A 25,357-nucleotide genomic window follows, 5' to 3' on the forward strand; every position below is an offset into this window, starting at 1 on the left:
AACATCTCCATGCCTCCACAGGTATGTCATCAGGACCAACTATCTTTCCACTCTTCATCCTGTTCATAGCTGCCCTCACTTCCCCCTTGTTAATCCACTGCACTTCCTGATTCACCATCCCCACATCATCCAACCTTCTCTCTCCCTCATTTTCTTCATTCATCAGCCCCTCAAAGTACTCCTTCCACCTTCTCAGCACACTCTCCTCGCTTGTCAGCACATTTCCATCTCTATCCTTCATCACCCTAACTTGTTGCGCATCCTTCCCAACTCAGTCCCTCTGTCCGACACTCTCTTCACCTCCAGCACACTCTTGACGTACTCTTCCTTCAGAATTCAAGATCCTTTATTGTTACGTCTCATTGTACAAGTACAAGAGAGTAAAATTCTTGTGTTTCGGCTCCTCAACAGCGCAGCAACAATAGTAATAAAATAACAAAACAGAACAAAAAAGCAGTAATAATAATGAATAGTGTCCGGTGTATGTAAGATGGCGTGTGTGTGTGTGTGTGTGTGTGTGTGTGTAGGCTCAGCCTTAATAAAGTGGATATGTGTGTAGTTGGGTGTGTATTTGTGTATACCAAGCTACGTCTGTGTGTGTGTGTTTGTGTGTAAACTAATTAAAAACATTCAGTGCCCAACGTGGGGCTCGAACCACGACCCTGAGATTAAGAGTCTCATGCTCTACCGACTGAGCTACCCGGGCAGTAAATTGACCTATCGCTCAGTCCCGCCCATCAAATGCAGATGAGCCAATGGCAGTGTAGTACCAGATGCAGGCGGGAGCTCACCCGGACATCTAGAGCTAACAACTCCATTAAGCAGCATCAGGTTTGCATCAGAAGTCGTGGTTTTTGTGATGTTTTATGGATATAAGTTGAACAAAAATGGTCAAACGATGTGCATGGGGTACATGCAACACTGATATGAGGTATCCTGAGAGGATAGGCAAGGGGTATATTTTATCCCATTTCCCAAACCAAAACGGGACAGAGCCAAATGTCTCCGGTGGATTAAGCTGTGTGGCAGACCACACAGTCAATTCAACGTAACGAAGATAAACAAGGATGTCTACATTTGTTCTAAGGTAAGGCAAGATTGTGTCTAATATACTTAATTGAAGGTAAATTAATTTATCTTACCCTGCGGTGCACGAACAATGCTGGTCCTGGATGAGGTTATCTGCAATCGTATTGTGATCTGTAAACTCTCGCCTCCAATTTAAGCTTGTCACCCACCATATCTAGTTTTCAATGTTGTACATATCCCTCCATAGCATAGTGAAGTCCTTTTTGATGGCTTCTAGATGAAATCAGGTCCTTCTGTCTCCAAAAGTTATGTATAGCCTCTTGGGATATAGTTTTGACACCGGTAGCTTCCATTGAAACTCTCTAGTCAGCCTGGGTAGCTTGTCCGAGTTAGCAACAGTAACTAAGGGGGATGGGGCTTAGTGATAGGTTCATTACCTCTACCCCATTTCTCCTCCCATCCACACCATGGTAGAAGAGTTTGAATCCACCTCCAGTGCTCCTGGCCTTACTCCCCTTCCACCTGGTCTCTTGCACACACAGTATATCTACCTTTCTTCTCTCCATCATATCAGCCAGCTCTCTCCTTTTACCAGTCATAGTGCCAACATTCAAAGTTCTGATTCTCACCTCCACACTCCTACCCTTCCTCCTCTCCTGCTGCCTCTGGACATGCCTTCCCCCTCTCCTTCTCATTCGCCCAACAGTAGCATGGTTTCCACTGGCACCTTGCGGGCCAACAGTACCAGCGGCGGTCATTGGTAACCCGGGCCTCGACCGATCCGGTATGGAAATCTGATTTATGATCCACATATTTGACTTGGCAAAGATTTTACGCCAGATGCCCTGCCTGACGCAACCCGGGAGGGTTGCATCAGGCTTATCCGGGCTTGGGACCGGCACTAAGAATAAACTGGCTTGTGCATCCTCAGTGGTTGGGTTCTATTTTACTGTCCAATATTTGTTTGACATGTAATTACTATTAGTAACTTTGTAAAGGTAACTTGATTCAATGGTTTTATGCTTTTAAGGTGGAAACGTTAATCCTAAAAATTTTAATCCTAAATCAGATGGATACAGCATGTGTGCTTGTGTGGTTGGCTACTCAGTTGCTAGCTTGGACAGTAGTTATTTATCAAGCTACAACCTTTAACACAATATTAAATCAGAGAGACATGTTGTCCAAGTTAAAAGACACTTGTTTGGTGGCTATAATCCCGTCATTTGATGGAAGACAAGTTTGAGGCTGTGAGACAGTATTAGCAGCACACAGGCTGTCAGCATTGACACTAACGACAGGAATTTGTAGCTTCCCGACAGATTTCCAAGTCTCACTGCTCCCTGCAGCATTGGTGGGTGCATCTGCTGTCTGGCGTGGATGAACTGATGATCTACTGTCCCCTTCAGGGTCAAGTGGAAGTCATTAAGCCGGTCTTCAGACGCAGAGGCCTGAAACGGGCGGGGTGTCCGGAGGCAGTGGCAGGGTGTAAAACCAGTCAGGTTTGGAGAAAAATGATTGGCAGCTCTTGGTTGTCGGCCTGATGAGTCATTGTCTTGATGAAGAAAAGAGGGACGTTACTCGAATGCAGCATCATTCAACTCCTGCAGGTGTAGAAATAGAATTAATCATCATGATACCTTTCTTTGTTTTTAGTTTGGGTCATTTAAAAATCAACACCTTGGCATCTGGGTAGCGTGGTGGTCTATATCGTTGCCTACCAACACGGGGATCGCCAGTTTGAATCCCCGTGTTACCGCCGGCTTAGTCGGGTGTCCCTACAGACACAATTGGCCGTGTCTGCGGGTGGGGAGCCGGATGTGGGTATGTGTCCTGGTTGCTGCACTAACGCCTCCTCCGGTCGGTCAGGGCGCCTGTTCGGGGGGGAGGGGGAACTGGGGGAATAGCGTGATCCTCTCATGCGCTACGTCCCCCTGGTGAAACTCCTCACTGTCAGGTGAAAAGAAGCGGCTGGTGACTCCACATGTATGGGAGGAGACATGTGGTAGTCTGCAGCCCTCACCGGATCGGCAGAGGGGGTGGAGCAGGGACCGGGACGGCTCGGAAGAGTGGGGGAATTGGCTGGATGCAATTGGGGGGAAAAAAGGGGGAACCCCCACCCCAAAAAAACAAATCATCACCTTGAGCATTGTACTGATAGTTCCAAAAGTTAAGGGTTTGAATCCCACTGGAGTGAGCCATTCTGCAATGTGAAATAATTTCACATAAAACCGCTTTGCATCCTCAGACTAAGACAGTGCCATAGAAGGAGTCATTTCATTTCGTGTGAGTGAGTCAGTGTTTGTCTGGTACATTATACACCAGAGTTACTGGAAGCAGCCTTGTGTAAACTTGTTAATTAGAGGTAAATTATTTTTAATTTGGTGCGTTTCTGAGAAGATCCCCTCATCTGTGTTGAAAGTAATCCACATGAGGATTAACTCCAGCGCCTGATTTATGCAGATCAATCCGTTGGCTCTCAGAGAGGCGCTGTCTGCTGAATCAGAGCACACAAGAATCGATGAAAAACTCATGAAAAACTCAAAACTGATCAGCAGCTGGCCCGTGTGTCCCAGCGGCACCGTTTTGGTGTTTACAGCGATATACGAGAGTCTTGAACACACGTGCACGCCGCTGGGTAAACGGTGAGCGTGTGGCCATCCTTCCCTCATAAGCCAGCGCTGTTATTAAGGTGCAGGTTGTGGGCAATCAAGCCTGTGGTAGTGAGTGTCAGGTGACGTGGGATTTTACAGCCTTTGCAGGGGAGTGCATTACAGAGCGAGAGGAGCTGGCTTTGGGCTGTGTGGGCAGAGGCTTGATTGCCCCGCTGAGAGGGCTTTTAATACGCCAGGCACATCTCACCGAATGCATCGCTCACTTCATGTGATGAGGAAGCTGGGAAATAAACACCACAAAGTGCCTCACAGCAAAATACATGTGACGGAGACGGCCGTTCTGTCAGTTAGCCTAATGAGAAGGCTCACACGTGGCTTCTGTCACTCATGCAGCTGCATTGCATGAGAGGCATCTGTCCTCACTACCTCTGAGGTCTGTCAGGTGCTGTGCAGCCTACAGCTAACTAGCTTTGTTTATGTCAAGCTTATTAAAAATACAAAAGCTGTAGTGTGGCGGTCTATTCCGTTGCCTAACAACACAGGGATCACTGGTTTGAATCCCCGCGTTACTTGGTTGGACGTCCCTACAGACACAATTGGCTGTGTCTGCGGGTGGGAAACCAAATGTGCATATGCGACCTGGTCGCTGTACTATCGCCTCCTCTGGTCAGTCAGGGCGACTGGGGGGAGTAGCGTGATCCTCCCACGCGCTACGTCCCCCTGGTGAAACTCCTCACTGTCAGGTGAAAAGAAGCGGCTGGCGACTCCACATGTATGGGAGGAGGCATGTGGTAGTCTGCAGCCCTCCCCGGATCAGCAGAGGGGGTGGAGCAGAGACCGGGATGGCTCAGAGAGCGGAGTGATGGGCCAGGTGCAATTGGGGAGAAAAAGGGGGAAAAAATCAAAAAAAACAAAAAAAACAAAACCCCAGACAGTCTTGGGTATGTGCAGAATTCAGCTGCCAGGGTGCTCACCCACACCAAGCCCTGGCAACACATCACTCTCACCCTCGTCCACCTTCACTGGCTCCCGGTCAAATCCCGCATTTCTTATGAAATCCTCCTCCTCATCTATAAGTCCCTCCATGCCCTTACCCCCCAGTACCTACCAGACCTCCTCCTGCCCTATATTCCATCCTGGAATCTGCAGTCTGCAGACACGGGCCTGCTTTCCACCCTCCACACCAGCCTGCGGACTTGCTGCTTCTTCGGAGAATTTTAAAAGACTACTGAAAACCTACCTTTTTACTAAGGCCTATGGTCTGTAGTCTTGATTTTTAATTAAATTTTTTTGTTGTTCTTATCTAGTGTAAAGTGTTCTTGAGTACCTTGAAAGGCACGAAACAAAACTAAGTTGTTGCTGTTGTTGCAAGGAATTTCCTCTTCAGATCACTTTGTGGAACTGCTCAGGTCAACCTTTAGTAAAGTGTAGACAGATTTCTCAGTCTGACATAAAGACCGAGGGCAGCCCTCTTTCTAGAGAGAAAGAAGAATGAACTTAAATCCATATATCTCACTTCAGAGCAAATCTGGAACAAGAGCCATTTCTTTTATTCAGTTCATTTTAAGAACTGGTTAAGCTCTAAAGAAAACAGCATTGTGCTGCAAGACAACCATGTGTCTCATCTCGAAGCATTAGCCCTCCTCTGGTTTCTGTAATCCAGAAAAACAATCCCTGTTTTATATGTTCATGCACTGTGTGTGTGTGTGTGTGTGTGTGTGTGTGTGTGTGTGTGTGTGTGTGTGTGTGTGTGTAAGTACCAGGTTTTCTATCAAAGCGGAGATGAATTGGGGATAACAGCTGTGTCCCTGATGGGTAAAAGCTGATTTTTGGGTCAGTGGTTAAAGTTAGGTTCAGGTTGGGGTAAAAGCTGATTTTTGGGTCGGTGGTTAAAGTTTGGTTCAGGTCGGGGTGAGGGTTACGGTTGGGCATGTAGTTCTGATGGTTGAGGTTAGGGTTAGGAGCTAGGGAGTGAATGTAAGTCTATGTAATGTCTCCAGAAGTGACCTAAACAGATGTGTGCACATGCACGCACGCGTGTGTGTCCATCCTGCTTGCTTGGGTGTGTAATGTATTTGTGTGAATGATGAGGGAGCTGATGTTGTACATACTATGTTGAGTGTATTGCAAGGCTGTCAACCGATTCAAAATTTTAAAAACAATTAATCGTATATATCAATATTTGCTTAAAAAGCCCCCAGATGAAGATATTTCTACTCAAAAAACATTACATTATTGAGCCACTAGAGTAAAGCGTTGAATAGAAATATCAAAAGGGGGGCATTAGAAATCCATAAATTGTTTTATTTCTAATCATTTTTCCAAATTAGTGCAGTGCCCATTCAAAACGTGCCTGTTCGGAACGGGCCAGTTGCTTGGCCTCCGGTATTGCTGCTTGCAGCTTTCTCAAGAGAACAGCTCATCCAAACAACTTCACACTCGCGACACTCTTAAGGACTACGGGTGTAATCCCCTGTCTGACCACAGTGTGGGTTGTAATGGCACAGTGGCGCTGTTTGTGCTTCCTCCCCTTTACTCCACAGGAAATGAAGAAGCAGAAGCAACAAATCAGTTTTATGACCAATTTTGCTGAAAACTTTACTGCTTGCAGCTTTCTCAAGAACTGCTCATCCAAACAACTTCACACTTGACACTGCACTTTTTGGGGTCCTAAGCAACACTCGCCAAGTATGAAGTCGATCAGATGAACGGTTGTCGAGAAAAATCGAAGGATAGACATACATACAGACAGACTAGACAGAGACTTCTTCCATTTTAGTTACATTTACATGCGCAACTGACACACTGAAACCCTTGCGCTCTTTCCTGTTCAGGAATTGCACTGAGCAAATTCCGGTTGTTGCTTGACCATTTTGTTAGTCGAAATACACCTTTCATCAAGATAGTCGTCTACATAAAAAAAACTATGATCATTTTGGCAGCTTCTTGAGCAAATTCATCCTCAAATCTGTTGCACATTTCTGAAGTGCAAAGGTTCCAACACGTGGCGATGATATTGCCCCAAAGATGTGGACCAACATCTTGTGTTCAACAAGCTCCTGCTCGTAATTCACCTCAGGCCGCGAGTGAAACCTAAAGAGATCCGTGTCTTCATTGCTAACTCTGAGCTGGTGTTATATGGCCTCCACACTGGCCAAAACTGCCACGGTCTCTTGTTGGATCCTCATGAGGCCCCGACTAGCGAGCTTGTTAGGTCCAGTCCTTGCAGGAGCTGTTGGTTCGGCAACATTCATCGAAAGCTTGCTGCTCCACAGTCAAAGACAACATGCAGTTTTGCTTGACTGGCTGTCTGACTCCATGGTGAGACAGATACCATGTTCCTCCCACAGCTGGCTCGTGTTCAGCACTGTCAAGCTTCACCGTGTAGCGTTTCTTGAGGATGTCATCCATGAATACAAGATGTCCTGCATAAAACTTGACATTTCTGGAGAATCTTTTCCGTAAGTTCAGCACACGTTGCTTGGTGACTGATGTGTTGTTTGGCCTACACAATGACTTGTTCCTCACCGGAAGGCAAACAGTGTAATGACCATCCGCAAGTTTTTAGGATTGGGACACCATGTTAACAAACTGGTGATCATCCTTAGACATTTTGATGTCCTCGTTTTATCCAGCATCAGAAAAGTCCTAGTTGAACTGCAGTTGCCAGAGCTCTTCTGGCTTGGCTACTGAGATTCGATTTGCAATGACTTCTTTCAATTTTTTTGTCTCCATTATATTGCTTCCACCCCTGAGTGATCCATTTATCTTCCAGCCTAATATTGTTCTCATGGTGTATGGTCCATTATCCACGCTGCTGACCACTTGTATTGGCTCCATCGCCTTGGGAACATTTGCTCCTATGAGTAATCCAACCTCTGCTTGGATAGTGGGAAGCTTCACCTCCTTTAGGTGAGACCAACTGTTAACATCCTCTTGGCGGGGACATTATCTTTGGTTAAAGGGACAGTTTTCTGTGGAAACACCTCTGAAAGTTTGATAAACTGGTTGCCATCCAGGCTACTGCTTTCTGGTCTGGTCACAATGCAAGTGTTCACGACAGATTCATTTCCCATTGTTCACAACAAGATGCTTGTATTGCGTCCACTCATGCTAAGTTGGTTTATCGGTAACTCTGTAGTGAAAGTAGCAGAGCTACCAGGACTCAAGATTGCATACATCGTCATATAACTTGAGTGATTAAAATAGCACAATCTTACTTACTGGCCTCAGTGATACCAAAAGTTTCCATCATTTGTACAAGGGAACTTGATACAGATTGTTGTTCACAACTTTCTTTTGCTGTTTCCTCTCTCGTGTTTTTAGCATTCATGTGCAGCAGTGTGGGATGCAGTCGAGAGCATTCTTGAAATTGAACTTTCTATTTACAGCTGCTACTCATGTGACCATGTTTCAAACATGCAGAATACAGTCCTTTTCAATCTCAAGAAGTCAATCTTTACTTTGTGTGGCTTGCTCTTAAGTTTTCTGCAGTACGTGAGGCTGTGTTGCTCTCCTTTGCAATAAACACAAGGCTTGTTTGCATTCAGTAAGACAGTTTGTGTTCTTGGTGTTGCTTTGTCTTTGCCGTCTTGACTGTTTTTAGTTGGGGGGGGGGGCAATGGCTGCTGTGAGTACTTTTTTTGGTTTTGGTGTCTCTGCATATTGTCTCTGCATATTGAGTTTCTTGTGCTTGTGGTGGTTCTTTTATGTTTCCATAGAGTGGGTGTAATATATGCCTGACTTGGTTGTTGGTAAAGTTGAGAAAGTCCTTACTTCATTCTTTTCTTTTTTTCTTGTAAGTCGCAGGCAGGCAGTGGTGGTCTCATGTTCAAGATCTACAAAATGAAGCCGGTGTGTAAAATGAGATTATAGCTGATAGGAACGATGGAAAAAAATATGAAAATAAGACCCAGGTTGTAAAAAAACAAATGATCCTTTAAGCAAGATGCTGAACTGCTGTGTGGTCACACATTCTAAGATGCTTTGGATATACAAACATCAGAGTTAAACACATAAAATGTTATTTTATGTGTTTTTTTTAGGTTATTTGATTTATTTTAACTCTTTAGAAATGCAGTTTTGTCATTTTGGGGTCTCTAAACTAAAAGTTGTGTGCCAGTACTGACAACTGGCTGGGATGCTGAAAGTTACTTAACATTTTTTATGCTTGAAATAGCCAGGAAAAGAAGGCAATTACCAAAGAATTAAGGAATGATCTGCAGGCAGCTTGGAGGAGAATTAAATGTCTTCAATCACTCAGAGAATCAGTGACAGTGACAGGAAACCTCTTAAAATTTAAGGAATAAATGATACGATCTCCCAACTTTATTAACCACTTTTATTTCTGCTTTGAGAAACACGGCTTTTCTGAAAACATCTCTCTCATTAGAGAGTTGCTCTGTTCTGACTGTGATATTGTCATCAGTCGGGAATGTGTTGGAGATCTTTTAAAACAGCTAAACATCAGGAAGGCCCCTGGTCCAGATCACATTTGTGGCCACACATTGTGATACTGTGCTGACCAGCATAGCGGTGTCCTCCACCGTAGCCTCCGATGGCACTTGACTGTAACCAAATCCCTGCTATCTGGAAATCTACTGTGATACCTGTCCCCAAGAACACCAGTCCTACTGTGATACCTGTCCCCAAGAACACCAGTCCTACTGTGATACCTGTCCCCAGGAACACCAGTCCTACTGTGATACCTGTCCCCAGGAACACCAGTCCTACTGTGATACCTGTCCCCAGGAACACCAATCCTACTGTGATACCTGTCCCCAGGAACACCAATCCTACTGTGATACCTGTCCCCAGGAACACCAATCCTACTGTGATACCTGTCCCCAGGAACACCAATCCTACTGTGATACCTGTCCTCAGGAACACCAATCCTACTGTGATACCTGTCCCCAGGAACACCAATCCTACTGTGATACCTGTCCCCAGGAACACCAATCCTACTGTGATACCTGTCCCTAAGAACACCAGTCCTACTGTGATACCTGTCCCCAAGAACACCAGTCCTACTGTGATACCTGTCCCCAAGAACACCAGTCCTACTGTGATACCTGTCCCCAGGAACACCAATCCTACTGTGATACCTGTCCCCAGGAACACCAATCCTACTGTGATACCTGTCCCCAGGAACACCAATCCTACTGTGATACCTGTCCCTAAGAACACCAATCCTACTGTGATACCTGTCTCCAAGAACACCAGTCCTAGTATAGGCAACTTCATGAGTTTAGACCAGTCGCACTAACATAATTAATAATGAACATCTTTGAGAAATTTGTTAAAAACTTGTTTTGTTAACTGTGGGTGGAAAATCTGATCCACTGCAATTTGCTCCCTAGGCAGGGAGAGGTGTGGAGGATGCAAAACTTTTTATACTTAATAACCTGTATAAGCACTTGGAAAAGCCGCAAGCCCATACCAGGCTTTTGTTTGCTGACTTTTCATCTGCATTCAATATGATGCAGCCACATCTTTTAATAGACAGGTTGCTACGTGGTTTTCATTTGCCTCACCAGCTTGTGTTATGGCTCTTGGACTTCACTGGCAGAGAGCAGAAGGTGTCTGTACGTGTCTCCCAGACTCTGTAGCTATGTCCACAGGCTCACCACAAGGATGTCCTTTCACCCTTACTTTTTATTATGTACACTGATGGAGTCAGCAAATTGCCCATAGTGGAATTAATAAAGTTGTTTGTATTGTATTGTAGTTAATGAAAGAAGAAAGATGGTTTTGTTGTGAACGTGGACAGATAATGACTTTCGGCAAAGGAAATATAATGAAGCTGATCTGAAAGCAATAAGCTTGTTCGTAATTATGACATGCGTTTGGGTTTCGCTCATTGAATCTGACTCCTACTGAAACCACAGTGACAAGGATATCTTCTTCTTCTTCTTCTTAAAGAAGTCAGTTTTTGGAAGGTTGATGGACGCTGTTGTGTTCGTATCATGTATTGTGCTGTTTGTATATCAGTGTGTGTATGTTAAGAAATGACTCAAAAACCCATTAACCTGTTTTACAGAGGATGATTTATAGCTGCTCTGCTTTTCTGTGTCTTCCCGGCATAATGAGAAATGATCAGGCAAACAAAGACCCAATAAGTCAATGCAGCACTCGCATAAGAACACAGTCTTTCTGTGCTCTAGAAGGAAATGTGTTCCTGTTCAGGTCTTGTCCACTTTTGCTCAGCTCCAGTTCTGTGACTCCTGGGGGTTAATCTGATATTTTCTGTACAATATCCGTGTCCTGTGTGGTTCATTTAAATCTGCATTAGCCATTTTTAGCCAGTTTTAATCATTTCCTGTAAAGTTGTGGGAAATGACAAACCCTTTCCCCTTTCTGCTTCATGAGATTAGAGTGGTTTAATCCTCCTCCTCTGAAAGAAGCGTCCATTAGAAACAAAGCAAAGACTGTCTAATCTGCCCAGGGGAGCAAGAAAGACCAACCGTTTCAGCTGATCCATGCTCTTTGTTACAGAGACTCTCTTGTAATATTATTAACAACAAAAACAATAATAATAATAATAATTAGAAGAAGAAGAAAAAGAAGTAGTTTTCATCATTACTTGAGTGTTCTCAAGCAGTTCTAAATGTGATGCTCATCAGTCTGTCCTCCCCGTCGTATCAGTAGTAAACAAATTAAACAGATAATTTCAAACATCTGTGCCTCAAACTAAGACGCCGCTGAGCTGAAGATGTTATTTTTGATTACACTGTGCCAGCAAATTAGTCTGTTTTTTTCCTTCTGTCATAACAGCATGAAATGAATGTCCTGATAACAAAGCCTGCTATCAAACAAAGCTGTCTGCAGGCAGAGAACCACTGATGTGAGTCAGAACAAGCTGCAACAGCTCCGGCAAGGCCAGTACAGCTATACAGACCACAGAGAAATACAGTCAACACGTTTTAATGTAAATGACTTATCCAGTACACGTTACTGGTGATAAAACAAAAAGGCATTTTGTCTGGGATTTTTTTCAGTGCTGTATGTAACACCACGTATAAGACGTAACTACTACTACTGCTACTACTACTACTACTACTTTCGGCTGCTCCCGTTAGGGGTCGCCACAGTGGATCATCCGTTTCCATCTCTTCCTGTCCTCTGCATCTTCCTCTGTCACACCAGCCACCTGCATGTCCTCCCTCACCACCTCCATAAACCTCCTGTTTGGCCTTCCTCTTCTCCTCTTCCCTGGCAGCTCCATATTCAGTATCCTTCTCCCAGTATACCCAGCATCTCTCCTCCACACATGTCCACACCATCTCCATCTTGTCTCTCTTGCTTTGTCTCCAAACCGTCCAACCTGAGCTGTCCCTCTAATATACTGGTTCCTAATCCTGTCCTTCTTCATCACTCCCAGTGAAAATCTTATCATCTTCATCTCTGCCACCTCCAGCTCCACCTCCTGTCTTTTCATCAGTGCCACTGTCTCCAACCATACAACATAGCTGGTCTCACTACCATCTTGTAAACCTTTCCTTTAACTCTTGCTGGTACCCTTCTGTCACACATCACTCCTGACACTCTTCTCCACCCACTCCACCCTGCCTGCACTCTCTTCTCCACCTCTCTTCTGCACTCCCCGTTACTTTGGACAGTTGACCCCAAGTATTTAAACTCATATGCCTTCGTCACCTCCACTCCTTGCATCCTGACCGTTCCACTGTCCTCCCTCTCATTCACACATAGGTATTCCGTCTTGCTCCTACTGACTTTCCTTCCTCTTCTCTCCAGTGCATACCTCCACCTCTCCAGGCATGTAAGACGTAACATAGGCGTATGTATAAGACGTAACGTACAGTAAATTAATGACCTGAGATGTTGAGTTAATGAACACTCTACCTGTGGAGTGCTAGATTAGCATAGCAGTTAAATTATAGCATTTCACTACTTAGATGTGCTTCTACATCAGTGTGACGTTGTCACTCGCTATGTTTCCATGCAACTGTCAAGTAAATTTCAAACACTTTTCTAAAGTTACAAAATATAAAAAATCAACTTGGTGCCTGTCCGTCACATCTGTTTAAGTGAGTAAAACGCTGAACGAAGTTTTACGTGTCCTACATTGTATATGTCCATGAGAAAGACGGAGCAGTTACGATGAAGAAACAGCTGGTCATGTGATTAAATTCTATTTTCATTTAATTTTTTTATTCAAGAAATATGTTTCCATCTAGCACATAAACACTTCATCAAAGAGAGTAAAAACCACATCAAGCAAGTGTAAAAGTTTTTTGTAATTTTGAGGGAGTTTTGTCGAATTTTGCCTTTTCCATCCAGCTGGCCTAACGGGATAAGTGGCGGCTGGTGCTAACAATTTTTTTTGGGGGGGGGGGCGGAATTTACCTTGGCGCAGCACACCTGACAGCTGCTTTAATGTCCATGATGGCAACAGAGTTATTAAGAAGGACAATGTAGCCTACAGATGTTATCAGGGTTGGTTCCCCCGATAAAGTCTACAGGAGGAATCCCGTGGATGTCTTGTGTAAACGCTCTGACGTCACAACAGCTCAGCACACGGTCAGTAAGCCTGGGGGCACCAGGATGGCAGCTCACTACATCAGGTGTCTCTCCCCCCCCCTTTTTCTCCCCAGTTGTATCTGGCCAATAACCCCACTCTTCCGAGCCGTCCCGGTCTCTGCTCCACCCCTTCTGCCGATCTGGGGAGGGCTGCAGACTACCACATGCCTCCTCCCATACATGTGGAGTCACCAGCCGCTTCTTTTCACCTGACAGTGAGGAGTTTCACCAGGGGGACACAGCGCGTGGGATAATCATGCTACTTCCCCCAGCCCCCCCCCCCGAACAGGCACCCTGACCGACCAGAGGAGGCGCTAGTGCAGCGACCAGGATACATACCCACATCCGGCTTCCCACCCGCAGACATGGCCAGTTGTGTCTCCAGGGACGCCCGACCAAGATTTGGGCTTTACACATTTTGTCTCGTCTGTATTGAAGAGTGACACCGGTGGAGTTTTTCAGCGTTGAGTTTATGTGACGTCACACCACACCACGGATGTGTAGACTTGCTAGGCCATTGGCTAACGGGTCGGACCCTTTAGTCGACTGGTTTGCGCAGTCACCCGTGGTGTGGGAGACCCGGGTTCGCGTCCCGGCTGTGGCGGTTCCTGGGCTACCCCCAAACTCACTACAATATTTTCAGTTTCACTTTTACAAATGAAAGGAAATGTGCATTGTTTTGCATAGTTTATATCCTACCTCCGAAACAAAAATGGATTCTTTATTTTGATAAAGAAAACATGAGAGAAAATATATTTTGTAGATTGTCTTGAGAAGTAAAAGGTATCTTTTTCAGTCATAATTTATCTTCAATTGCATTTTGTTAGACAAATGGTGAGAAAATCGTATCGGTAACCGTACTGAATCGTGAGGCGAGTGTATCGTTACATCCCTCATTCATGTTACATTTACCATCTCGTTAACCCCTCTGACCCCCTGCTGTTTCATGTCTGAGGTGTCGTCTTATTCGATGTCACTGGTAACTAGCATTAAATTTAACACCATGTTACATTTTACAGGACTGTTTAGAACTCTAGCCAGGCAATGTTAAGAATGATTAAAATAATTTAATAAACTTGTGTAAAAGCATACAAAATGAAAACAAGAACAGCAAAATCTACCAAAGGGAGAATCTAGCAAAACAACTTCACATGAAACATAACATGAGTCATGGAGAGATAGAGCGATGGATGGATGGATGGACAGATAGATAGATAGATAGATAAAACATTGGTCCCTGCAAGGGAGCATCACAGTAGGACAACACCCAGTTACACAACAAGAGCAAGAAACAGTCAGATATGACAATAGAAACACACACTCATTTAAGTATTAAGTATTATTAAATTCTAAGAAATCCTAAAAAACCAAACAGCAGAGTTCTGGTCAGAGTTCTGGTCAGTGGTCTGGTCAGAGTTCTGGTCAGTGGTCTGGTCAGTGGTCTGTTCAGTGGTCTGGTCAGTGGGCACGTGGCTGCATGGTGGTAGAAAGTAGTAAATGTGATGTAGTTATGCAAAGGCGCCTTGAAGTAACATGATTAAATACGAGTAAACATTAAAAGAAATGTGCATAAAACAGATGAGAGTGATGCTCGTGTTGAGGCAAAACTGGGTAAAAGTGACAGTGTGGAGGTCAACACCTCCCCAGCTGACTGGTTGTTATTCCATCTCACCCACATCTGTCAGCTCGCTGCTTCCACGTACAGCACAATAAAGAGTCCTCTGTTAGGCAATAAATTAAGAGCTGGACATTTATTTCAGATTTACTGCCGTCAGACGCTTCATTACTCCGTCAGGTGCACTGACCTTGGGAAGTGTTTGGTGTTTTAGGCAGAATGTAAAAGACTTTGCTAATTAGCTCAGTTCATAAGGTCCTTCAGGCGGAGCTTTCTCCTGTGTTGCTTTTTTTTCTCTTTTTTTTTCTACTTCCCCCTTTTGTCTCCCCAGTTGTACCCGGCCAATCACCCCACTCTTCCGAGCCGTCGCGGTCGCTGCTCCACCCCCTCTGCTGATCTGGGGAGGGCTGCAGACTACCACATGCCTCCTCCCACATACTTGTTGGAGTCACCAGCCGCTTCTTTTCACCTGACACTGAGGAGTTTAACCAGGGGGATGTAGCACATGGGAGGATCACACTATTCCCCCCAGCCCCCCCCCTCCAAACAAGCGCCCCGACCGACCAGAGGAGGTGCTAGTGCAGTGACCAGGACACATACCCACATCCGGCTTCCCACCCACAGACGGTCAACTGCGCCAACATGGCAATAAACAAATTAAATAAACAAACAAATCATAATCTGTTGTCGCTTATTACTGTTAGCTAGGAGGCTGTTTACACCTGTTTACACCTGGCATTAACATGCGTCTTGGGTGATCCATCCGATCACAAGTGGACAGCTCAAAGCACAGGTGTGAAGGCACCCAACACGTCCTCAATGGGTCTTGAGATCCGATCGCTCAGACCATATTCGGAGGTGGCCTGGGACATATTTGTCCACATTGCTTTTGAAGTGTAAATGCACATCTGTCCCAGGCTACCTTGAAGGACCGTCTAGTCAGCAGACATCAGTTGACTAGGCGGTCACCAAAGCCACCTCTGGTTTTAGCTCTTTTAACCTCGTCTGTAATTTCTGACACAGAGCTGTGGAAGAGCCCCTGCCCGCTAACACATTCAAGTTCAACTTCAGTTTCAACTGCATTTCTCCACCACAGCGCAGAGCCCAACCTTCTCAAACCCGCTGGAATAATTAAATAATACGCCTGAACCGACGCGGTCGGGTCAGGAATTACAAACTGTAGTTTTCAGTTACATTTTCTCATATAACGAGTTTTAAGAATGAGTTTCAACTTGTGCTGTGTATTTTGAGCAGAAAATGAAAGAAGACAAACACTCAGAGCCTGACGCTTCTGATTCCCTCATTTAATTTTTCTCATCAGAGTATTTGTCTGTCTGGCGCCACATGCATTTGCAGTGTCCATGCCGTTGTAATAATATGAAGCTATTTACCCACAATAGACATTTCTTAAATGCAATATATCAGGTTAGGGGTCTGAAGGCTTTCAGACGGATCATCATCATCATCAGAATAATAACGGCTTCACAACGAAGTGGAACGTTAGTGCCTCCTGTCTGAATGAGAACATTCACAGACAATGAAAATAAAAGTGCATTACATGACATTACAGTCATTTAGCCGACACTTTTTTTCCAAAGCGACTTACAATAAGTGCATTTAACATAGGAGATCAGGAGAACTACTAGTCATCAGAGGTCATAAGTGCATCTAAACAAGCATCTAAGAACCAAACCAGTGCTAAAGTAAAAGCGCAAGAAACATTTTTTTGTTGTTTTTTTTTTTAATGGGTGAATACAATAAGTGCTAAGAGCAAGTAACAGGGTAGTAGTTCTTGAAGAGGTGAATTTTCAACCTGTGTTGAAAGATGGGCAGCGACTCCACTGTCCTGACATCAGTGGGGAGTTCATTCCACCCCTGTGGGGCCAGGACAGAAAAGAGCCGTGACCGGGTCGATCGGCAGCAGGGGCCTCTGAGCGACGGGGCAACCATGTGTCCCGAGGCAGCAGAGCGAAGTGGTCGAGCGGGGGTGTAGGGCTTGACCATGGCCTGGAGATAGGAAGGAGCTGTTCCTTTCACTGCCCTGTAGGCTAGCACCAGAGTCTTAAACTGGATGTGAGCAGCCAGTGTAGGGACATGAGAAGGGGAGTTGTGTGGGAGAACTTAGGGCGGTTGAACACCACACGAGATGCAGCTTTCTGAACAAGCTCCAGAGGTCTGATTGCCAACGCCGGGGCGCCAGCAAGGAGGGAGTTGCTGTAGTCCAGCTCTCCATGTCACCTTGTAGGAGCAACCCGTCAGATAGGATGCAAACATTGAGAGTGCAGAGCCTGTGACACCCAGCCCCTCGAGGGTAGAGAGGAGGATCTGGTGGTTCACTGTGTCGAACGCAGCTGACAGGTCCAGGAGTATCAGGACAGAGGAGAGAGAGTTTGCTCTCGCAGAGAGCAGCGATTCTGTCACTGCAAGGAGGGCCACCTCTGTCGAGTGACCCACCCTGAACCCAGACTGGTTGGGGTCCAGGAGGTTGTTCTGGTGGAGGTACAAAGAAAGTTGGTTAAAGACAGCACGTTCGAAAGTTTTGGATAGAAAAGGTAGAAGGGAAACCGGTCTGTAGTTTTTGACGTCAGAGGGGTTAAGTGATGGTTTCTTGAGATGGGGGGTGACTAGCAGTCTTGAAGACAGATGGAAAGCATCCTGCCTGAAGGGAGGTGTTGATGAGGTGGGTTAGATAGGGAAGGAGTTCAGGTGCTATAGACTGAAGAAGAGGGGAGGGGGCCAGGTCAAGGGAGCATGTGGTGGGGCGACTGGATGTGATGAGGTTTAGGACTTCGTCGGGGGAGAGGGGAGCGAGGTGGGATAGGGTGGGACGTGGAGAGGTGAGGGAGGGTGCAGAGGGTGGGCTAGTGCAAGCAGCACTAACCGCGTGGTGAGAAAAGGAGGATCTGATGTCGTTTACCTTCTTGTCAAAGAAGTTGGCGAAGTCATCAGGGAGAAGGGAGGAAGTAGGAGAAGGAGGTGGGGGTTGAAGATGTCTAGAGAAGGTTTCAGAGAGTTTCTTAGGATTAGAGGCAGAGGATAGGATTTTAGAGTGATAGAAGGCAGCCTTAGCAGCAGAAAGGGAGGAGGAGAAAGTGGAAAGAAGAGATTGGAAGTTGAGAAGGTCCTCTGGGAGTTTGCCTTTTCTCATTTGCGCTCTGCCACACTCAGGCTCCATCTGTGAGTACGTACAGAGTCGGTCAGCCAAGGGGCAGGTGGAGTTGGGCATGCAGGCCTGGAGGTGAGGGGACAGAGATTGTCCAGAGAAGAGGAGAGGGTAGAGAGAAGAAGATCAGTAGCAGTGTCAGGGGGGTTGCCATATATGAATTGATGGAACTTTGGCATTCAAATACAATGGCAAGCATTTCTTTTTCAATTTGGGTATATGTGCCTTGAATAGGGCTTTTGAGGCATATGCAACCGCTGTTCCGTTCTGCATCAGAACCACTCCCAAGCCTGATTTGGAGGCACCCACAGACAGCCTGACTGGTTGCTTGACATCATCAGAATCAGAATCAATCATCCATCCATCCATCCATTATCCAAGCCTCTTATCCCAATCGGGGTCGCAGGATGCTGGAGCCTATCCCAGCAGTCATCGGGTGGCAGACAGGGAGACACTCTGGACAGGCTGCCAGGCCATCACAGGGCCAACACATTCACACCTAGCGACAATTTAGTATGTCCAATTCCCCTGACCTACATGTGTTTGGACTGTGGGAGGAAACCGGAGCACCCAGAGGAAACCCACGGAGACACAGGGAGAAGAGGCAAACCCCACACACAGGACGACCCAGGATGACCCCCAAGGTTGGACAACCCTGGAGTTCGAACCCAGGATCCTTCTTGCTGTGAGGTGACTATGCTAACCACTGTGCCACTGTGCTGCCCCAGAATCATAATCATAATATGTTTATCAGTCATGAAGTTTGCCACATACATGGACTTTGGCTCTGTTTTTTTGGCTCTCTCAGTGTACTTAACATAGAATAACAACACTACAATAGATAAGGTGCAGAGAATATATCAGAGATGCTGAAATAGATGTTAGCAGGTTACTTACATACATGTCTGAGGTAGATGGACATGACAGAGTGTACCAGTACACGTACAATGTACATTACAGTATATAAAACATGTACAGTACAGTATATACAAAATGGTTGGATTTGTTGACAGTGTTAAACATTCATTTGAATAACAGCCTGCGGAAAGAAACTTTTAATATCTGGTTGTTTTGGGGTACAGTGCTCTCTAGCGCCTACCAGAGGGGAGGAGTTGGAACAGGTTGTGACCAGGGTGTGATGGATCTGCAGTGATGTTGCCTGACTGTTTCCTGAGTCTGGAGGTGTATAAGTCCTGAATGGAGGGCAGGTTGGCATCAGTGATTTTCTCTGCAGACCTAACTATACGTTGTAGCCGGTCCCCGTTCTGTTTGGTGGCCAAAGCAAACCAGACAGTGATGGATCTGGAGACGACAGACTGGATAATTGCAGTGTAGAACTGAATCAACAGTTCCTGAGGTTGAATTTCTTGAGCTGGCAGAGAAAATATAGTCTCTGCTGGGTCTTTTTGATGATTGTGTCTATGTTGGATGCCCACCTTAGGTCCTGGGAGATTGTGGAATCCAGAAATCTGTAGGTTTTCACCATAGACACTGTGGTGGTGGTGGTGGGGCAGTGCTGGGGGACTCCTCTTGAAGTTCACTGTCATCTCCACTGTTTTGAGCATGTTCAGCTCCAGGTTGTTAGGCCACATCAGAGGGCCAGCTGTTCAATCTCCTGTCTATATGCAGACTGGTCACCATCAATAAGGCCAATGATGGTTGTGTCATCTGCAAACTTCAGGAGTTTAACAGATGGGTCACCTGAGGTGCAGTCATTTTTGTAGAGGAAGAAGAGTAGAGGGGAGAGCACACATCCCTGGGGGGCACCAGTGCTGATTGTCCGGGTGCTGGATGTGATTTTCCACAGCCTCACCAACTGCCTCCTGTCTGTCAGGAAGTTTTTAATCCACTGGAAGATGGGGGCTGGTACAGTGAACTGGGTGAGTTTGGAGTGGAGGATATCTGGGACGATGGTGTTGAACGCTGAGCTGAAGTCCACGAACAGGACCCTTGCGTATGTTCCTGGGGAGTTGAGGTGTTGGAAGATGTAGTGCAATCCCATGTTGACTGCATCCTCCACTGACCTGCTTGCTCAGTAGGCAAACTGCAGGGGGTCAAGCAGGGGGCCTGTAAGTTCCTTCAGGTGGGCCAATACCAGTCTCTCGAAGGATTTCATAACGACAGATTTTAGGGCAATGGCCCCCGTAGTAATTTAATCCTATGATATGGGGTTTCTTGAGGACCAGGATGATAGTAGAGCTCTTGAAGCAGAGGGGACTTCTCACAGCTCCAGTGACCTGTTGAAGATCAGTGTGAAAATGGGGGCCAGCTGGTCAGCACAGACTTTAATACAGGAGGGTGAGCGGGTCCGCGGTGGTGTAGCAGTCTAAGCGCTGGCTTTGTGTCGATGCAGTTGCCCACTGGGGACCGGGGTTTGTGCCCCGGTCTCGTCAGATCCGACTATGGCCGGATTCGATGAAGCAGCAATAATGGCAGCGCTGTCTTTGGGAGGGGGGCGGAGTCGGCTTGTGTTCGTCACATGACTGCGTCCCCGTGTGTGTCGGAAAAAGCAGTGGTTTGGCCTGGAGTCGCCTCGTCACGAAAGTGGCGAGGCGTCTCCTTCGAGACTGCCGGCCGGAGAGATGCAGTTGGCGAACACATACAGTACGAGGGTGGGTGTTTGAATTAGAATAGGGAGCGATTGGCCACTAAACTGGGAGAAAAAGGGAAAAATCAGAAATAAGTTAAAAAAAAAAAGACAGGAAGGTGACATGCCATTCAGGTCTGGTGCCTTCCTGATCTTCTGTCTCTGGATGAGCTGGCACACATCCTCAACACCTATCCTGAATACGGGTGGGGGTTTGGTGGGTAGGGGAGAGGGGCTGGCAGAGTGCAGTTGGTTGTGTATTGTGGCTGGAGAGGGTGAGGGGTGTGAAAGTTTGCTTTTCAGACCTATAGTAAAACCCATTTAGGTCATCAGCCAGTTGATGGTTCCCTGCAGTGTGTGTGTGTGGGGGGGTCTCCTGTGGTTGGTAATGTCTTTCAAACCTCTCCAGACTGATGTTGGGTCGTTGGTAGAAAACCTGTTTTTTAACTTTTCAGAGTAGCACCTTTTTGCCACTCTGATCTCCTTTGTGAGTGTATTTCTGGCTTTGTTGTGCCGGGTCCTATCTCCACTCCTGCAGGCTTCTTCTTTGGCCCGACAAAGCTGCCTGAGTTTAGCTCAGAAGCAGGGCTTATTGTTGTTGAAGGTACAGAAAGTTTTTGTGTTCACACACATCCTCACAAAAGCTGATGTAAGATGTCCCAGTGTCAGTAAGTTCGTCCAGGTCTTTAGATGCAGCCTCAAAAACACTCCAGTCGGTGCAGTCGAGGCAGGCCTGCAGCTCCAGTTCTGACTCACTGGTCCATTTCCTCACAGTTTTAACCTCAGGCTTTGCAGATCTTAGTTTCTGCCTGTAGGTTGGGATAGGATGAATCAGACAGTGATCAGAGAGGCCCAGGGCTGCACGGGGGACAGAGCGATAGGCGTCCTTTAATATTGTGTAGCAAAGATCCAGAGTGTTTTTGTCTCTGGTGGGACATTTAACATGCTGTCTGTATTTTGGCAGTTCATGGCTGAGGTTTGCTCTGTTAAAATCCCCAAGGATAATGAGTACGGAGTCTGGATATTTGCGCTTCATGTTTGTAATTTGATCAGCAGGTGTTTTAACGCCTCTTTAACACGGGCCTGGGGTGGATATAGACACCCACCAGAATACATGATGAACATTCCCACGGTGAACAGAATGGTTTACAAGTTAATGAAAAAGGTCTGTAAGTGAGGCCTGCATGATTTCTTCACCACTGTGACATCCATACACCAACCTTCCTTTATGTAGAAGCATACCCTGCCCCCCCCCCATTTTTTCCACGATAGCTCCGTATCGTGGTCTACTCGGAGGAGTTGTAACTGCGGCAGATGAAGTGTACTGTCCGTGATATGCTCACTGAGCCAGGTTTCAGTGGGAGACAGGGCGGCAGATCTTGAAAAGTCCGAGTTTTGTCCGTTCAGGAGTAGCAGTTCATCCATCTTGTTGGCCTGAGAGAGGACAGGACGTTCGCCAGGTGGATTGACGGAGGGCGGTTCTAAATCGCTGTCGCAGTTTAACGAGCGCTCCGGCTCCCTTACCCCTTTGGCATCTTTGTCGTAGTCCGCACAGGGCTGTACTGATCAAGTCTTTCGTTTCAATTAAAGTCATTACAAACGTCTGTTCAAAGGCCGCTCTGGTGGCCGAGCGGAATAAACTGCCGTTCTTGCAGTCCGCTCGTCACGTGGCTGGGAGGTTCGAATCCCAGACTCGCCGTAACCGGTCACGGCCAGAGCGTCCACGGGGTAAGGCCTTCATTAGGCCACCCTTACCCGAGGGATAGTGGGTGTAGATCGGTGTTGTGTTCGGGGACTCGTCGTTCTCCAGCGACCCCTCTGGCTCACCTGGGCGCCTGCAGCCAAGCAACTGAAAGCATTCTCCCTTCGCGGCCTGAAGGTGGTGCAATCCATGCGAGGAGGCTTCAGCGTGTAAAATAGCGAGAGCAGCCGACACGAGTTTGAAGGAAGCTGGTGTTACGCCTATCTCCTTCCTGTGGAAACGTGAGCCAGGGGAGTTATTCCACAAGAGTTCCGGCCATATGCCACTGGGTTAATCGGGTGGGATAAGGGGAAAACTAGAAATAGATTTATTTTTTATTTTTTTTAAAAAGTCTGTTCAATTCATCCAGTGGACAGTTGGAGACTTAAAAGTTCTTCCCTGCTGTATGTGATCAGTGAGGGGGTGCCGGAAACTAAACAAATAAAGAAAAACAGAAAAAGTACAAGGGAGCGCAGAACCGAGGCGACCGTCCACGGTGGTATCTTGATGAGGAAGATCATAGAGGAAGAGCGAGGTCTTTCCCTTCTCAGTAAGAGTCTGATTGATTTTGTTCATTGCTTCATCATGTTTCTCAGTCCAGTGCCACAGAGTTTCCTCAGTGTCTGTGAATGTTCTCATTCATCCAGGTCCTGGTTCTCCAAAGGAGTTGAATCAAGTGCATCTGGACTTGGTATATGTCCGTGAAGACGTTTCGCCTCTCATCCAAGAGGCTTCCTCAGTTCATGCCTTTCTGACTAGACCAAGCTAGTCTGACTGGCTGCTGATGAGACTCAGTATTTATCCTCTAGGAGTCGTTGTCAGAGCTATAGATGTCCATGGCTCTTTGTGTCCCGATGTTTACCAACGCCCGTCGCTAACAGAGCCAGAGATATGCGGGGCTCTTTTGTGTACCGATGTTTGGCCGTGCCCGTCATTATCGGAGCTATTGATATGCATTTGTCTAGCAGCGACGGTGGTTGGGGGTGTTAGTTTCCACTTCATTGTTCAGTGGTCATGAGAGTGGTTGGAGCCGTTAGTGAGCGACTGTTGTTCTTGGAGGCTAAGCTTCTTGAGTCTCCTGGGTAGAGATGAAAGGACGGCACTGTAAGTGGGAGATAGGTGGTGTTGCAGACCTCCTTCTCTGTTGAGGGATGGTTTTTCCAGTTTCGCATAGATGGCTTCCTTCACCCCTCTTTCAAACCATCTATCTTCCCTGTCCAAAATGTGTACGTTGCTGTCCTGGAAGGAGTGTGTCCTCTCCTTGAGGTGTAGATAGACTGCTGACGGCAGTCAGTCACATTATCTCGTGTTGTACAGTTCCTGAGCCTGTTCACCGGCACAGCGAAGCAGAAAAGAACATTCCAGCTTTTCCGGTTTGCTATCCTTCTCGCTGGCAGCCAGGCCAGACGGAGGTGCTGAACCCATCTCCTCCAGTTCTCCGCTATATTTCCCTCTAGGTTTAGGAGTGGTGGCGATCTCAGCAAATCCATGTTCATTCACTTTTGAGGCACTTTTCACTTCTGACACCATGTTGCATTTTGAGAGTGTTGCCAAGCCATGTGTTCCGTTCAGCCATCTTTATTAAACACCGTCCACCCCCCCACCAGGAGACGTCATACTTGACATAGTGTTACACCTTTATTCAACACCGTCCATCCCCCCATCCCCCCACCAGGAGACTTCACACTTGACATAGCGTTACACCTTTATTCAACACCGTCCATCCCCCCATCCCCCCACCAGGAGACGTCATACTTGACATATCGTCACATCTTTATTCAACACCGTCCACCCCCCTTACCAGAAGACGTCACACTTGACATAGCGTTACGTCTTTATTCAACACCGTCCATCCCCCCATCCCCCCACCAGGAGACGTCATACTTGACATATCGTTACACCTTTATTCAACACCGTCCATCCCCCCACCAGGAGACGTCATACTCGACATAGCGTTACGCCTTTATTCAACACCGTCCATCCCCCCACCAGGAGACGTCACACTTGACATAGCGTTACACCTTTATTCAACACCGTCCATCCCCCTTACCAGGAGACGTCACACTTGACATAGCGTTACGTCTTTATTCAACACCGCCCACCCCCCCACCAGGAGACGTCATACTCGACATAGCGTTACACCTTTATTCAACACCGTCCATCCCCCTTACCAGGAGACGTCACACTTGACATAGCGTTACGTCTTTATTCAACACCGCCCACCCCCCCACCAGGAGACGTCATACTCGACATAGCGTTACACCTTTATTCAACACCGCCCACCCCCCCACCAGGAGACGTCACACTTGACATAGCGTTACGTCTTTATTCAACACCGTCCATCCCCCCACCAGGAGACGTCATACTCGACATAGCGTTACACCTTTATTCAACACCGTCCATCCCCCTTACCAGGAGACGTCACACTTGACATAGCGTTACGTCTTTATTCAACACCGCCCATCCCCCCACCCCCCACCAGGAGACGTCACACTTGACATAGCATTATGTCTTTATTCAACACCGCCCACCCCCCCACCAGGAGACGTCACACTTGACATAGCGTTACGTCTTTATTCAGCACCGTCCATCCCCCTTACCAGGAGACGTCACACTTGACATAGCGTTACGTCTTTATTCAGCACCGTCCACCCCCCTTACCAGGAGACGTCACACTTGACATATCGTTACGTCTTTATTCAACACCGTCCATCCCCCCACCGGGAGACGTCACACTTGACATAGCGTTACGTCTTTATTCAGCACCGTCCATCTCCCTTACCGGGAGACGTCACACTTGACATAGCGTTACGTCTTTATTCAGCACCGTCCACCCCCCCACCAGGAGACGTCACACTTGACATAGCGTTAAGTCTTTATTCAGCACCGTCCACCCCCCTTACCAGGAGACGTCACACTTGACATAGCGTTACGTCTTTATTCAGCACCGTCCACCCCACTTGACATAGCGTTACGTCTTTATTCAGCACCATCCACCCCCCTTACCAGGAGACGTCACACTTGACATAGCGTTACGTCTTTATTCAGCACCGTCCACCCCCCTTACCAG

At 46.8% G+C, this 25,357-nt stretch overlaps 1 protein-coding gene and 1 non-coding gene across 3 annotated transcripts in view; one reads left to right on the plus strand and one right to left on the minus strand.

Moving 5' to 3' along the window:
• Positions 1-25,357, plus strand: part of cpne7 (copine VII) — a 103,499-nt gene that overhangs the window by 57,142 nt on the left and 21,000 nt on the right. The window lies entirely within an intron of this gene.
• trnak-cuu (transfer RNA lysine (anticodon CUU)) lies at positions 635-706 on the minus strand. Its single transcript has one exon. It is a non-coding gene; the product is annotated as a tRNA-Lys (tRNA).

This window comes from Lampris incognitus, chromosome 4 (genome assembly GCF_029633865.1).
Source record: "Lampris incognitus isolate fLamInc1 chromosome 4, fLamInc1.hap2, whole genome shotgun sequence".
Lineage (NCBI taxonomy): Eukaryota > Metazoa > Chordata > Actinopteri > Lampriformes > Lampridae > Lampris > Lampris incognitus.